The sequence below is a fragment of the Barbus barbus genome (assembly GCF_936440315.1).
Source record: "Barbus barbus genome assembly, chromosome: 17".
NCBI lineage: Eukaryota > Metazoa > Chordata > Actinopteri > Cypriniformes > Cyprinidae > Barbus > Barbus barbus.
In genome coordinates this window covers 587,501-602,761 of record NC_136745.1, presented here as the reverse complement: position 1 = coordinate 602,761, position 15,261 = coordinate 587,501, and the positions used below count along the sequence as shown (strand labels likewise).

The window sequence follows — 15,261 nt, the reverse complement described above, 5'->3', positions numbered from 1 at the left end:
CGTTATATAACACACACTCACAGCCTACAGAAGAGCAGCATGGGGACCGCTGAGCACACAGAGACCTCTAGTGGACATCTGCTGTCATTCACACACAGCTGCACCGGAAACACATGCATGAGTGCTCAAGTGTGCACTATACAGTACATTACTCTATGCAGTACAGTATCATATACAACACACCACACACTATACAGTCACAATATGCAATATGTACAGTACCTGTGAGACACTCTGACTGATTGATTGATTGATTGATTGATTGTTGACACTAAATTGTCTATATATGTTACGGGGCGAACGAGACGTGAGACATGCAAATCCATTTGCAAGCTTTATTCAAAGGCGCGGTTACAAAACAACCAAAGTTCATTCAGTGGCAAACAGGAACATCACAGGCAAGACAAAGAGTAATCCTAGGGCAAGCGTGGGTCGACGATCAGCAAACAATATCCAACAGGGCAAGGCAGAGAGATTATCCAGGTACACGAGCAGTAGTCCAAGAGAGGTGCAAACAGAGTCCGAATGGCAAGGCAATGGGTAATCCAGGAAACACAGGCAAGAATCAAAACATTAGAAAACACACAAGGCAAGGCAATGCAAGGCTACGATAACAGAGTGGGCTCCGTAGAGTAGCTATTGCTTGGAGAGTGATATACGCTATACAATACTCGGCCGAGAGGAAGAGGAAGTCCATGGTTTATGTAGGGTGTGTGATCAGTGCAATCAGTGCAATTGCAGTCAGTGCAATGGATGATGGGAATTGTAGTCTGAGGTGGCGTGCAACAGTTAGTGTGGTGCAAGAGTCCATGTGGTGAGCGAGTGACCTCTGGTGGTGAGTTAACGGAAGTTCATAGACCAGATTCATGACAATATACACTGTAAACTGTTTTAGGACTTTTTGGAATATAATTGACTTAGATTTAAAAATTGTTGTATTAATTTACCAATTAAAGTTGGTCTGGGCTTTCATCAAACAATAATCAGGGTTATTAGGTTAAAACCTGTTAGCCTGCACCAGAGCGACCTCGCACTGAACGCTCTTTGTTTGCATGTGTCATTGTTTTCTAATAGAATAAATGAAACGGGACAAAGTTAATCTTGTCAAACTCTATATCATTCTGAGGGTCTAAGCCTCAAGCATCGACGACAGATCGCTGTTTTTCGATGGAAAGCTTATAAGGAATGAGTGGCACAAATTTGCTACATTTGTGTAAGCAGTACACATCCAAACACGCAGAGTAAAAAAGCCGTACGTACCTTTATCATTGTAATAACGAGCCACAAACGCGTCCACTGCTGAAATCCCAGTTTAGTTAGAGAGGTAAGGGTCCACAGAAAAACATCCCAGCGAGCACTTTTAGTCCAGCGAAACAATAACGTTGTAATAAGGATGAATATTCCTTTGTTTACGTTTCATTTCTTCAGAGAGTTATTGTTCGCGTCCGTTATGGAATAAATTACGCTCAAAAACAGCGTCTTGGTGGTAAAAAAACAAAACGATTTTGTAGAATACGGTCTTACAAACATAATGAGACCGTCTACGGAAAAAAAAGTCTCAGAAAAGCGGAATATAGATTATTTGAATTTGGCGCTCCCTCCTGCCGGCAGTGACGCTTCTGTGACGCACGCTGTCATCTGAGCGGGGCATAACTTAGCGATCTGCTTTATCCATAAAAAACTGTTTTTTTTTTCTTCTACATTTTTTATATGTGTGTGTGTGTATTGTGTGGGGAATGTGGCCGTGTCTGCATGATTATAATCTGTATGGACGCACATCAGCGTGTTTATTAGCGACTCTATGACGGCTATCATTGTGATTCATTGATCAGCTATTATTGATTATATGGCCCATCTGTTTGATTATAATCTGAATGGAAGCACATCAGCGTGTGTTTACTGACTCTATGACCATGTCTGGCAATATCACTTCACGTCTGGCAGTGATATTTATCATTGTAATAACGAATAACGAAGAATACTTCAGTATACATACTATATACAAAGCATTTTTTTCTATTTTTTTTCCTTTTTTATTACTCAAATAATTATTTTTGTATTTTTTAGTGCTCAAATAAATCTGTCTATTATTTTATAATTGAAAAACTATGCAGGAACATGTATAATGACTAAAATAGCTTGTATAATTCTGCAATCCATTTGGTGGTTATTTTTCCTCAAACAGGGGGGTGGGGGGACTATAAATAGTTTCAGAAAAAATATTGCAGGAATCTCATTTTTCATGGTATCTTCTTCAAATTTGAAATATGAACTGATGAGACACATGGCTTTCGATCCATTACTTTTCTGGATTGCTCCAGGACTTATTTCATGTATTTGTATATGAAATAAAAAAACATTCAGTGTGGAAAAATATTTTTCAAGGCACGTCAGTGTCTATAACTTTTTATCTTTTTGAGCATTATCAACTCTGGATGATAGATAGTAAAGCCCAGAGTCTCTTCTTTCCAAAGATACCTAATTTGTTTGTGTAAGCACACTTTGTCACAAACTGTTACCATTTTAATTCAGGTAGGTTATTTTCACCTGCGAGGCCCTAAATGGGGTTGAAGGTTAAAGTGTTAATAGTTAACTAAACTAAAACTAAAACCGTACAAAAACATTTTAGTTAATTGAAACAAAAATAAACATTAACTGAAATTAAATGCAAGGCAACATTTTTCATTTTCGTTTAGTTTAATGATGTACTAAAATAACAAAAACTTAAATAACTGAAACTAAACATGAATAATAAAAACCTATACATATAAAAAAACTATAAAAATGGCACACAAAACAAAATTACTTCAACTTTAACTAAATTTAAAATGAAAATTGAAAATATAAAAATAATAATAAAAACTGTTCAAAATATTTCCAAAAACTATGAGAGCATCTCAGTGATAACCTCACCCTGCAGCCCAAGACTGGTTGCCCACTGAAGCTAAGCAGGGTTGAGCCTGGTCAGTACCTGGATGGGAGACCTCCTGGGAAAACTAGGTTGCTGCTGGAAGAGGTGTTAGTGAGGCCAGCAGGGGGTGCTCACCCTGTGGTCTGTGTGGGTCCTAATGCCCCGGTATAGTGACGGGGACACTATACTGTCAAAAAGCACCGTCCTTCGGATGAGACGTTAAACCGAGGTCCTGACTCTCTGTGGTCATTAAAAATCCCAGGATGTCTTTCGAAAAGAGTAGAGGTGTGACCTCGGCATCCTGGCCAAATTTCCCATTGGTCTCTGACCATCATGGCCTCCTAATCATCCCCAAACACTGATTGGCTTCATCACTGTCTCCTCTCCACCTGTAGCTGGTGTGTGGTGGGCGTTCTGGTGCTATATTGCTGCCGTCGCATCATCCAGGTGGATGCTACACACTGGTGGTGGACGAGGAGATTCCCCCCCTTCTATGTAAAGTGCTTTGAGTACCCAGAAAAGCGCTATATAAATGTAACAAATTATTATAATTTTAACACTGAATATATCATAACATTAAAGTTATGATATAATAAAGTTATATAAAGCTAAAATACTGGATTCAAGTTCAATAAGTTTGTATTTTAATTAGGTTAAATGAGTGATGGAGAGCTTTGTCTAGAAAAAGACCTTGGAAAAGTGATACAGAGTTGAGTTGATACGGGGAAGTCGTGGCCTAATGGATAGAGAGTTGGGTTTGTAACCTGAAGGTTGTGTTTGAGTCTCGGGCCGGCAGGGATTGTAGGTGGAGGGAGTGAATGTCCAGCGCTCTCTCCACCCTCAATACCACGACTGAGGTGCCCTTGAGCAAGACACCGAACCCCCAACTGCTCCCCGGGCGCCGCAGCATAAATGCTGCCCACTGCTCCGGGTGTGTGTTCACGGTGTGTGTGTGTTCACTGCTGTGTGTGTGTGTGTGTGTGTTCACGGTGTGTGTGTGTGTGTGTGTGTGTGTGTGTGTGTTCACGGTGTGTGTGTGTGTGTTCACTGCTGTGTGTGTGTGTGTGTGTTCACGGTGTGTGTGTGTGTGTTCACTGCTGTGTGTGTGTGTGTGTGTGTGTTCACGGTGTGTGTGTGTTCACTGCTGTGTGTGTGTGTGTGTGTGTGTGTGTTCACGGTGTGTGTGTGTTCACTGCTGTGTGTGTGTGTGTGTGTGTGTGTGTGTTCACGGTGTGTGTGTGTTCACTGCTGTGTGTGTGCACGTTGGATGGGTTAAATGCAGAGCACGAATTTAGAGTATGGGTCACACTTTCAGAGTATGTCACGTCACACTTTCACTTATATACTCCAAAACAAGTGATGGATGAAACTTCACCCAAGACAACATTAATCACTCTAATGCTGAGATGAAACATGACAGTTTTTACAACAAAATATATGCTTTGACCAAAAATAGTTGATCATCAGTGATCAAACTGAGCAGACGGACCCTCATCATCAAACGCCACACTTATACTAAATGGCCTAAAATGAAGGCCTTTTATGTTTCGTCAATTTTTTCTACATTCAGTCAATCTTTAAGATAGTTGTTTGTTGTTGTTTCTTGTTTTTTTTGTATTGTGTACTGTGCAGAGGTGGACAGTAACGAAGTACATTTACTTGATTACTATACCTAAGTACACTTTTTGAGGATCTGTACTTTACTTGAGTATTATTTTTCTGGAAACTTATGACTTTAACTTCACTACATTTGAAAGACAAATATTGTACTTTTCACTCCACTACATTTCTATCAAGGTCCTTGAAGTAGAAAGTCATTACTGTGTAGCAGCTTTCTGTCACGCTACGGTGAATGAAACGCACGAAGAAGATGATGAACAATGCAAATAGTCTTCCACACAAGGTAATCCACGACACGTAGAGACTAATGCTGCGTTCCAGGCAGGTTTTTGAGCCTGTAAGTCATGACTTCAAACCACAACTCCAGGCAAACTGCCTGAGCGCAAGGAATAGTGGTCGCTAGATGTAAACAAACCAGCATGGCGGACCGTACGGCTTCTGCTCATTTACAATGATTTCTATCACCACAAAAGCAGTCTTAAGTCGCTTGGGTATATTTGTAGCAATAGCCAACAATACATTGTATGGGTCAACATTATAGATTTTTCTTATATGCCCCAAATCGTTAGGATATTAAGTAAAGATCATGTTCCATGAAGATATTTAGTAAATTTCCTTCAGTAAATATGTATATCAAAACTTAATTTTTGATTAGTAATATGCATTGCTAAGAACTTTATTTGAACAACTTTAAAGGAGATTTTCTCAATATTTAGATTTTTTTGCTCCCTCAGATTCCAGATTTTCTAATAGTTGTATCTCAGCCTAATATTGTGCTATCCTAACAAACCTGATGTATCCTAATACATCAATGGAAAGATTATTTCAGGTGGTGTATAAATCTCAATTTCGTAAAATTTACCCTTATGACTGGTTTTGTGGTCCAGGGTAACATATGTGTGCGGTTGCCGTGCTGTTTTAAACCTTTAATAGTAGGGCAGTCGTGGCCTAATGGATAGAGAGTTGGACTTGTAACCTGAAGGTTGTGGGTTCGAGTCTCAGGTCCGGCAGGGATTGTAGGTGGGGGAGTGAATAACCAACACTCTCTCCACCCTCAATACCACGACTGAGGTGAGACCCTTGGCTGCCCACTGCTCCGGTTGTGTTCACTACTGAGTGTACACTTGGATGGGTTAAATGCAGAGCACAAATTCTGAGTATGGGTCACCATACTTGGCCACACACTACTTCCCTCCCCCCCTTCCCTTAATCAGGATATGGATAAAACCAGGGTATCCGGATTTATCCTGATTTTGATAAGGGTCAAAATCAGGATAAAACCATATCCTGATTAAGGGATATTAAGTATGAACCAACAACTAACAAAAAAAGCCATGCTTGCACAGATTCTGCACGATCCTCTTCACTAATATCCTCTGCGTTTCAATCAGGCTCAAATTGATAAGCAATATATACGATGCCATTGTTTACAATACAACCGGAGCACATGCCGCTGAGCTGAGGGGCGGGACGTTTGGACGTGCACTAGAGGTGGTTTAGCCAATCACAACACACTGGACCAGCTGACCAATCTGAGCCTATCGCATATTTCTGAGGGAGGGGCTTCATAAAAGCAGGAAATGATAAGACATTTTGGACAATACTGTGCTTCCAGTTTGGGGAAGGACCTTTTCTCTTCCAGCATGACTTAGTGCACAAAGCAAGTTGGATGAGCTTGGTTGTACAAACCCGATTCCAAAAAAGTTGGGACACTGTACAAATTACGAATAAAAAAGGAATGCAATAATTTACAAATCTCATAAACTTATATTTTATTCACAATAGAATATAGATAACATATCAAATGTTGAAAGTGAGACATTTTGAAATGTCATGCCAAATATTGGCTCATTTTGGATTTCATGAGAGATGCACATTCCAAAAAAGTTGGGACAGGTAGCAATAAGAGGCCGGAAAAGTTAAATGTACATATAAGGAACAGCTGGAGGACCAATTTGCAACTTATTAGGTCAATTGGCAACATGATTGGGTATAAAAAGAGCCTCTCAGAGTGGCAGTGTCTCTCAGAAGTCAAGATGGCAAGAGGATCACCAATTCCCCAATGCTGCGGCGAAAAATAGTGGAGCAATATCAGAAAGGAGTTTCTCAGAGAAAAATTGCCAAGAGTTTGAAGTTATCATCATCTACAGTGCATAATATCATCCAAAGATTCAGAGAATCTGGAACAATCTCTGTGCGTAAGGGTCAAGGCCGGAAAACCATACTGGATGCCCGTGATCTTCGGGCCCTTAGACGGCACTGCTTCACATACAGGAATGCTACTGTAATGGAAATCACAACATGGGCTCAGGAATACTTCCAGAAAACATTGTCGGTGAACACAATCCACCGTGCTATTCGCCGTTGCCGGCTAAAACTCTATAGGTCAAAAAAGAAGCCATATCTAAACATGATCCAGAAGCGCAGGCGTTTTCTCTGGGCCAAGGCTTATTTAAAATAGACTGTGGCAAAGTGGAAAACTGTTCTGTGGTCAGACGAATCAAAATTTGAAGTTCTTTTTGGAAAATTGGGACGCCATGTCATCCGGACTAAAGAGGACAAGGACAACCCAAGTTGTTATCAGCGCTCAGTTCAGAAGCCTGCATCTCTGATGGTATGGGGTTGCATGAGTGCGTGTGGCATGGGCAGCTTACACATCTGGAAAGGCACCATCAATGCTGAAAGGTATATCCAAGTTCTAGAACAACATATGCTCCCATCCAGACGTTGTCTCTTTCAGGGAAGACCTTGCATTTTCCAACATGACAATGCCAGACCACATACTGCATCAATTACAACATCATGGCTGCGTAGAAGGAGGATCCGGGTACTGAAATGGCCAGCCTGCAGTCCAGATCTTTCACCCATAGAAAACATTTGGAGCATCATAAAGAGGAAGATGCGACAAAGAAGACCTAAGACAGTTGAGCAACTAGAAGCTGTATTAGACAAGAATGGGACAACATTCCTATTCCTAAACTTGAGCAACTTGTCTCCTCAGTCCCCAGACGTTTGCAGACTGTTATAAAAAGAAGAGGGGATGCAACACAGTGGTAAACATGGCCTTGTCCCAACTTTTTTGAGATGTGTTGATGCCATGAAATTTAAAATAAACGTATTTTTCCCTTAAAATTATAAATTTTCTCAGTTTAAACATTTGATATGTCATCAGAATCAGAATCAGAATCAGAAAGAGCTTTATTGCCAAGTGTGTTTGCACACACAAGGAATTTGTCTTGGTGTTATGAGCTACCAGTACAGAAAGTACAAACATAGTGCAGACAACATATAATTAAGGTGATAAAGAACACTAATGAAGGCAAGGCAAGTTTATTTATATAGCACATTTCACAGTGGTAATTCAAAGTGCTTTACATAAAAGAAAGTGAAATAGACATTAAAATCAATAAAAACATGGAAATAAGAATAATAAAAACAAGGAATTTTAAAATGATATAGAAAATGATTTAAAATAAATTTTAAGAAAATGATTATACATAAAATGTATTGCAGTCAGTTCGGACATATAGCACAGTGCTCATTCAAATGCACAGTTAAACAGGTGAGTTTTGAGTCTTGATTTAAATGTAGCTAATGTTTTAGCACATCTGATCTCTTCTGGAAGCTGGTTCCAGCTGCGGGCCGCATAATAGCTAAAAGCAGACTCCCCTTGTTTTGTGTGAACCCTTGGTATTTCTAACTGACTCGATCCTAATGATCTGAGTGGTCTGTTTGGTTTATATTCAGTGAGCATATCAGCAATATATTTAGGTCCTAGGCCATTGAGTGACTTATAAACGAGTAAAAGTACTTTAAAATCAATCCTAAATGTAACTGGAAGCCAATGTAAGGACCTGAGGACTGGTGTGATATGCTCAGATTTTCTGGTTCTAGTCAGAATCCTGGCAGCAGCGTTCTGGATGAGCTGCAGTTGTCTAATGGTCTTCTTGGGAAGGCCGGTGAGGAGACCATTACAGTAATCCACCCTGCTGGTGATAAAGGCATGAACAAGTTTCTCCAAGTCTTGATTGGAGACAAAACATCTAATTCTTGCAATATTTTTGAGATGATAGTATGCTGATTTAGTTATTGCTTTGACATGACTACTGAAACTAAGGTCTGTCTCCAGAATCACCCCAAGATTTCTGACTTGATTTTTCGTTGTTTGACCCCTAGAGTCAAGGTATGCATTCACCTTGAGAACTTCATCTTTGTTTCCAAATGCAATGACTTCAGTTTTCTCCTTGTTTAACTGAAGAAAGTTCTGGCACATCCAACTGTTAATTTCATCAATGCATTGGCAGAGGGAGTCAATGGGGCTGTAGTCATTTGGAGATAAGGCTAGGTAAATCTGAGTATCATCAGCATAGCTGTGATAGGCAATTTGGTTCTTCCTCATTATCTGACTTAGTGGGAGCATATACAGGTTAAACAAGAGCGGTGCAAGAATTGAGCCTTGTGGGACTCCACATGTCATGGCCGTCCACTTAGACTTATGCTCTCCTATACTCACATAATAACCTCTCCCTTCTAAGTATGACCTGAACCATTTGAGTGCCATCCCAGAAAGCCCGACCCAGTTTTCCAGTCTCTCTAAAAGTATGTTATGATCGACAGTGTCAAACGCAGCACTAAGATCTAGTAGTACCAGCACTGATATTTTGCCAGAATCAGAATTTACGCGAATATCATTTATTATCTTAATGAGTGCTGTCTCTGTGCTGTGATGCGCTCGGAAACCAGATTGAAAATTGTCCAGGTATCCATTTGAGTTTAAGTAGTAGTTCAGCTGATTAAAAACTACCTTTTCAATAATCTTACCTATGAAAGGAAGATTTGATATGGGTCTATAGTTGCTCAACATGGTGTTATCAAGATTGCGCTTTTTCAGAAGGGGCTTAACAACTGCAGTTTTGAGGGAGTTTGGAAAAGTCCCAGAAAGAAGTGAGGCATTCACCACTTCTAAGAGATCAGCTTCTAAACAGTTTAGCACATTTTTGAAAAAGGATGTGGGAAGTGTGTCAAGATAGCAGGTTGAAGATTTAAGGTGCTGTACTATTTCTTCCAAAATTTTGTTATCAATTTCTTTAAAAACACACATAGTCACTTCTTTTTGAAATTGCGGTCGAATCTGTGTGACCTCTGCATAACTTGAGGATGTGCCAATCGCCTTTCTGATATTATTGATCTTCTCAGAAAAGAAGGAAGCAAACTCATTGCATTTGCTGTCGGAGAGCATTTCACTGGGAATCTGACTTGGGGGGTTTGTCAGTCTCTCAACAGTCGCAAAAAGAGTGCGAGTGTTGTTTAAGTTACTGTTTATAAGGTTTGAAAAGAAAGTCTGTCTAGCTGTGGCTAGTTCCACATTGAAAGCATGAAGGCTGTCTTTATAGACGCTATAGTGAATTTCGAGTTTCGTCTTCCGCCACATCCGCTCAGCTTTTCTGCATTGTCTTTTCATGCTCTGAACTGCTGTTGATTTTCTCCAAATTGATTTCTGTTTCCCCGTCTTCTTGCTGACCTTTATCGGGGCAATATCATCAATAACATTCTTAATTTTTGAGTTAAATGACTCCAGGAGAAGATCAACAGAGTCTGCAGAAATGCTTTGTGTTAATGATATTGCCTCCATAAATAGCGCACTAGTGTTCTCGTTAATGCATCTCTTTCTGATAGAGACAGATCTAGATTCAGTGGTGACCGAGATCAATATATCAAAGAAAATACAGAAGTGATCAGATAGTGCTACATCCTTGATTACAATGGATGAGATGTTTAGACCTCTACTGATGAGTAAATCTAGGGTGTGTCCACGATTGTGTGTGGGTCCGTGCACATGCTGACTCAGGTCAAAAGTGTTTAAAACAGTTATAATTTCTTTTGTAGTTTTGATTTCTGCATTATCTATGTGAATATTAAAATCCCCTGCAATAGCAAAACAGTCAAACTCTGAGGAAATCATTGATAACAGTTCAGTGAAATCATCAACAAAGGCTGGAGAATATTTTGGAGGCCTGTAAATAATGATAAACAGGGTGCGTGGAGCACCTTTCAGCACAATACCTAGGTATTCAAAAGATGAATACTGACCAAATGACATTTGCTTGCACTGATAAACATCTTTAAACAGAGCAGCTACACCTCCACCTCTCCTAACAGTCCTGCAGACACTTATAAAATTAAAGTTAGGAGGGGCTGTTTCATGAAGGACTGTTGCACTGCAGCTGTCTTCTAACCATGTTTCATTTAAAAACATAAAATCCAGGTTGTTTGTGGTTATTAAATCGTTGATCAGAAATGATTTATTTTTAAGTGAGCGAATGTTTAAAAATGCTAACTTGATGGAATTACATTTTGTCTCTACAGCAATCTTAGATTGATGCATTATAGGCCGCAGGTTAGATGGGATAGCCGTACGGCTTGAGAAGGTCTTAGACTTTCTATTGCTTAATAAAACAGAGATAGAGGAGGCTACAGGCACACTGGGTTCCCGCTTGTTCTGTAAACATTTGTGAATGTTGCTGCTAATATAGCGGGGACCCGACACATATCACTGAGAGCTGTTATCAGTTGTTTTTGGTTCACCTACACCAGATGGAGAGGGGTTTGGGCCTTGACGTTGTGGCAGCGGCCGGAGAGCTCTCGCAGGAGGAGGAGGGTGAGCTGGGCCTGCAGTCTTTGGTGGTTGTGGGGCCCGCCGTTTTTTAGTTGATATCTGGGGGCTTGAAGCGAAAGAGTGGGAGAGTTTGGTCCCAGCATACACCAGTTCCTCCATTTTCTGTGAGAAGCTTAGAAGTGGAGATTCTGGGGAGAGTGATAGTGTATCTGGTGAGCAGGGCTCTGGCTCTGGTGTTTCCGCTGGCTGTGAGATGTCGTTCTGGCTTCCCTGGCTGTTTTCCAGAAGGTCGTCCTTGGGTGCTGAGTCTTGGAGCTGTTGTAGTACGTCACAGTCTGCATGTGATGAGCTCTGTGGGCAGGGCTCAGCTGGGATGTCCATGAGCAGTGCTTGTTGTGGCTGCGTGGTGTTATCATGTTGACTCAGAAGCTGACATGAAGTCCTGTGGTCACTCATATACTGTCCAGGTGTGTGTGTGCCATTCAGGCCGAGTAGATTGGCACACACCGCTGAAGGATGACGGAGGGAGAAATAGATATTGTCCTTAAGCACTCTTGCACCGAGTCTGTTTGGGTGGAGGCCATCTAGTTTAAACAGTTGTCTGTGGCCCCAGAAAAGGTTGAAGTTGTCGATGAAGTTGACTCCTTTTATACTGCAGGTTCTTTGTAGCCATGTATTCAGCCCAAGCAACCGTGAGAACATGTTAGTTCCCCTTGCTGGGAGTGGTCCACTGATGAACGACTGAACTTCAAGATTTTGAAGCGTTTCAAAGAGTTCACTGAAATCCTTCTTAAGGAGTTCTGACTGCTCCTTCCGAATATCATTCTTCCCCACATGGATGATGACTCGATTTGCAGTCTTGTGCTTCATCAGAATGTTCCGAAGTTCTTTGTTCACATCAGAGACATTTGCTTGAGGAAGGCAGTATGTAGTTGTAGTCCTGCTGCTGATGTTTCTGATAATAGCATCACCCACTATCAGAGTCCTGGGCTCGGCTGTGCTCTGAGCTGAAAGCCGCTGTCTGCTCGACCTTGAGCGCCTGTTAGTAGCGATGTTAGCTGCTGGCTGATTCGATCCGTGTTTAGTCACATTTGCAGATTTCTCACCCACATTCATTAATGCTTCAAATCTGTTCTCAAGATGTATAGGGGGTGGTAGAATGCCAGTGTTTACAAGTCTTGTCATAGCCGTATCTGGGGTAGAGGATGCTACAGCAGCAATGCGAGATACTCGTGATAATCTGATGTCTCGATTGCCTTTGGGTCTCGCTCCCTGTTTGTGCCATCGATTTGTCTGTCGATCTGTTTCGGCTTTTTCCTCTACACTTTGTATAAACTTTTGAGATTCAGAGGACTCACCAGCTGTATGCTGAGGGGGTCCGTGATGACCGTCTGCTGTGTGTTCCGCCTGTTTTGGAAGTCCAGTAAGTAACTTTGTTTCAAGAACCGCAATCCTTTGTAGAAGTTTGTGGCAGTTCATGCAGCAAGTAGATTCCACGAGAGGCATTTTCTCTAGTCTGTTTGAATGTAGACAGCTGTGTTTTTCCGTCTCTGGAATGTAAACTGCTGGGAGAAAGTCTTAAGTTTCCCCCCAAAAAATGTGTTGTCTGAGCACTGTGCTGATCTGCTGAAGTTAAAGTTAAAATCTTGGAGAGATATGAGAAAAATGCAAAAATAGGGAGCAAAGCGGAGAGCAATAAGCAAGAGCGTCCGAACAGTAGCAAAGCCGGAAGCCAAAAAAGACATGAAGAGAATATACAATAATTAAGAATAACAATAGTAATAAAAATAAAAATATACAGAAAAGAGACTTGACCATAGACAGAACTGTGAACATGCATGTGTCCTATGTACAGATGAAGGTTTGATGGGTTATTTACAGATGTACAGTACCGGGGTGTGTTATGTGTTGTTCAGGTGGGATACGGCCTGGGGGAAAAAACTGTTCTTGTGTCTGGCTGTTCTGGTGCTCAGTGATCTGTAGCGCCGGCCAGAGGGCAACAGTACAAAGAGAGAGTGAGCTGGGTGTGAGGGGTCCAGAGTGACTTTCTTAGCCCTTTTCCTCACTCTGGAGGTGTAAAGTTCTTGGAGGCTGGGCAGAGGGGCACCGATAATTCTCTCAGCAGTCCTAACTGTCCGTTGTAGTCTTCTGATGTCTGTTTTGGTAGCTGAACCAAACCAAACAGTTATAGAAGAACATAGGACAGACTCGATGATTGCAGAGTAGAACTGTTTCAGCAGCTCCTGAGGCAGGTTGAACTTCCTTAGCTGGCGGAGGAAATACAGCCTCTGCTGGGCCTTTTTCGCAATAGAGTCAATGTGATTGTCCCACTTCAGGTCCTGAGAGATGGTGGTGCCCAGGAATCTGAATGACTCTACTGAAGTCACAGTGCTGTTCATGATGGTGAGTGGGGGGAGAGCAGGGGGGTTTCTCCTGAAGTCCACTATCATCTCCACAGTTTTGAGCGTGTTCAGCTCCAGGTTGTTAAGACTGCACCAGACAGCCAGCTGCTCAACTTCCTGACTGTAAGCAGACTCGTCACCGTCCTTGATGAGGCCTATGACTGTAGTGTCATCCGCAAACTTCAGGAGCTTGACAGAGGGGTCCTTTGATGTGCAGTCATTCGTGTAGAGGGAGAAGAGCAGTGGGGAGAGAACGCAACCCTGAGGGGCGCCAGTGCTGATGGTGAGAGTCCTGGATGTGAGTTTGCCCAGCCTCACTAGCTACTGCCTGTCTGTCAGGAAGCTGGTGATCCACTGACAGATGGAGGAGGGCACAGAGAGCTGTCTCAGTTTGTCTGAGAGAAGGTCAGGTATGATGGTATTGAAGGCCGAGCTGAAGTCCACAAATAAGATCCTTGCATAATTCCCAGGTTTGTCGAGGTGTTGCAGGATGTAATGCAGTCCCATATTGACAGCGTCATCCACAGACCTGTTTGCTCTATAGGCAAACTGAAGAGGATCCAGCAAGGGTCTAGTGATGTCCTTCAGGTAGGCCAGGACCAGTCTCTCAAGTGACTTCATGACCACAGACGTGAGTGCGACAGGTCTGTAGTCATTAAGTCCAGTGATTTTGGGCTTTTTGGGGACGGGAATGATGGTGGAGCGTTTGAAGCAGCGGGGAACTTCACACAGCTCCAGAGATCTGTTGAAGATTTGTGTAAAGATGGGGGCCAATTGGTCAGCACAGACTTTTAGACAGGCAGGTGAAATACCGTCTGGTCCTGAAGCTTTCCTAGATTTCTGTTTTCTGAAGACCCGGTTCACATCCTCTACACAGACTTTAAACGCAGGTAGAATGGTGGGGGAGGGAGTAAGGGGGGTTGCAGGGGGGGAAGGTGAATGTGTGAAGTGCAGATCAGAGCGGGTGCTGGGTGTCAATCTGGCCTTTTCAAATCTGCAGTAAAACACATTGAGATCGTCAGCCAGTTGTTGATTCTCTGCAGACTGTGGGGGTGGTGACTTGTACATGGTGATGTTCTTCAGACCAGTCCATACCGACGCCGGATCGTTGGCTGAAAGTTCTTTTTTCAACTTCTCAGAGTAGTTCTTTTTAGCCACTCTGATCTCCTTTGTTAGTCTGTTCCTGGCCTGGTTATACAAGATTTTATCCCCACTTCTGTAAGCGTCCTCTTTGGCCTGACGAAGCTGTTTGAGTTTCCCAGTAAACCACGGTTTATCATTATTGAATGATAAGAATGTCCTGGTGGGGATGCATATATCCTCACAGAAACTGATATATGATGTTACAGTCTCTGTGAGTTCATCAAGATCGGTGGCAGCGGCTTCAAAAACAGTCCAATCAGTGAGGTCAAAACAAGCTTTTAAATCTTGCTCTGCTTCATTAGTCCATCTTTTAACAGTTCTTAATATGGGCTTAGAAGATTTGAGTTTTTGCCTATAGGTCGGTATGAGATGAACCAAACAGTGATCAGAGAGCCCCAGAGCTGCCCGTGGGACAGAGTGATATGCATCCTTAATTATTGTGTAACAATGATCCAATATATTACTGTCTCTGGTGGGACATGTAACGTGCTGTCTGTATTTTGGCAGTTCGCTGGAGAGATTTGCTTTATTAAAATCTCCAAGAATGATTAAAAAAGAGTCCGGGTACC

General features: G+C 42.0%; 1 protein-coding gene across 1 annotated transcript in view; it reads left to right on the top strand.

Moving 5' to 3' along the window:
• Positions 1-15,261, top strand: part of LOC306883730 (X-linked interleukin-1 receptor accessory protein-like 2) — a gene marked incomplete at both ends in the record, with an annotated part of 313,750 nt that overhangs the window by 277,148 nt on the left and 21,341 nt on the right. The window lies entirely within an intron of this gene.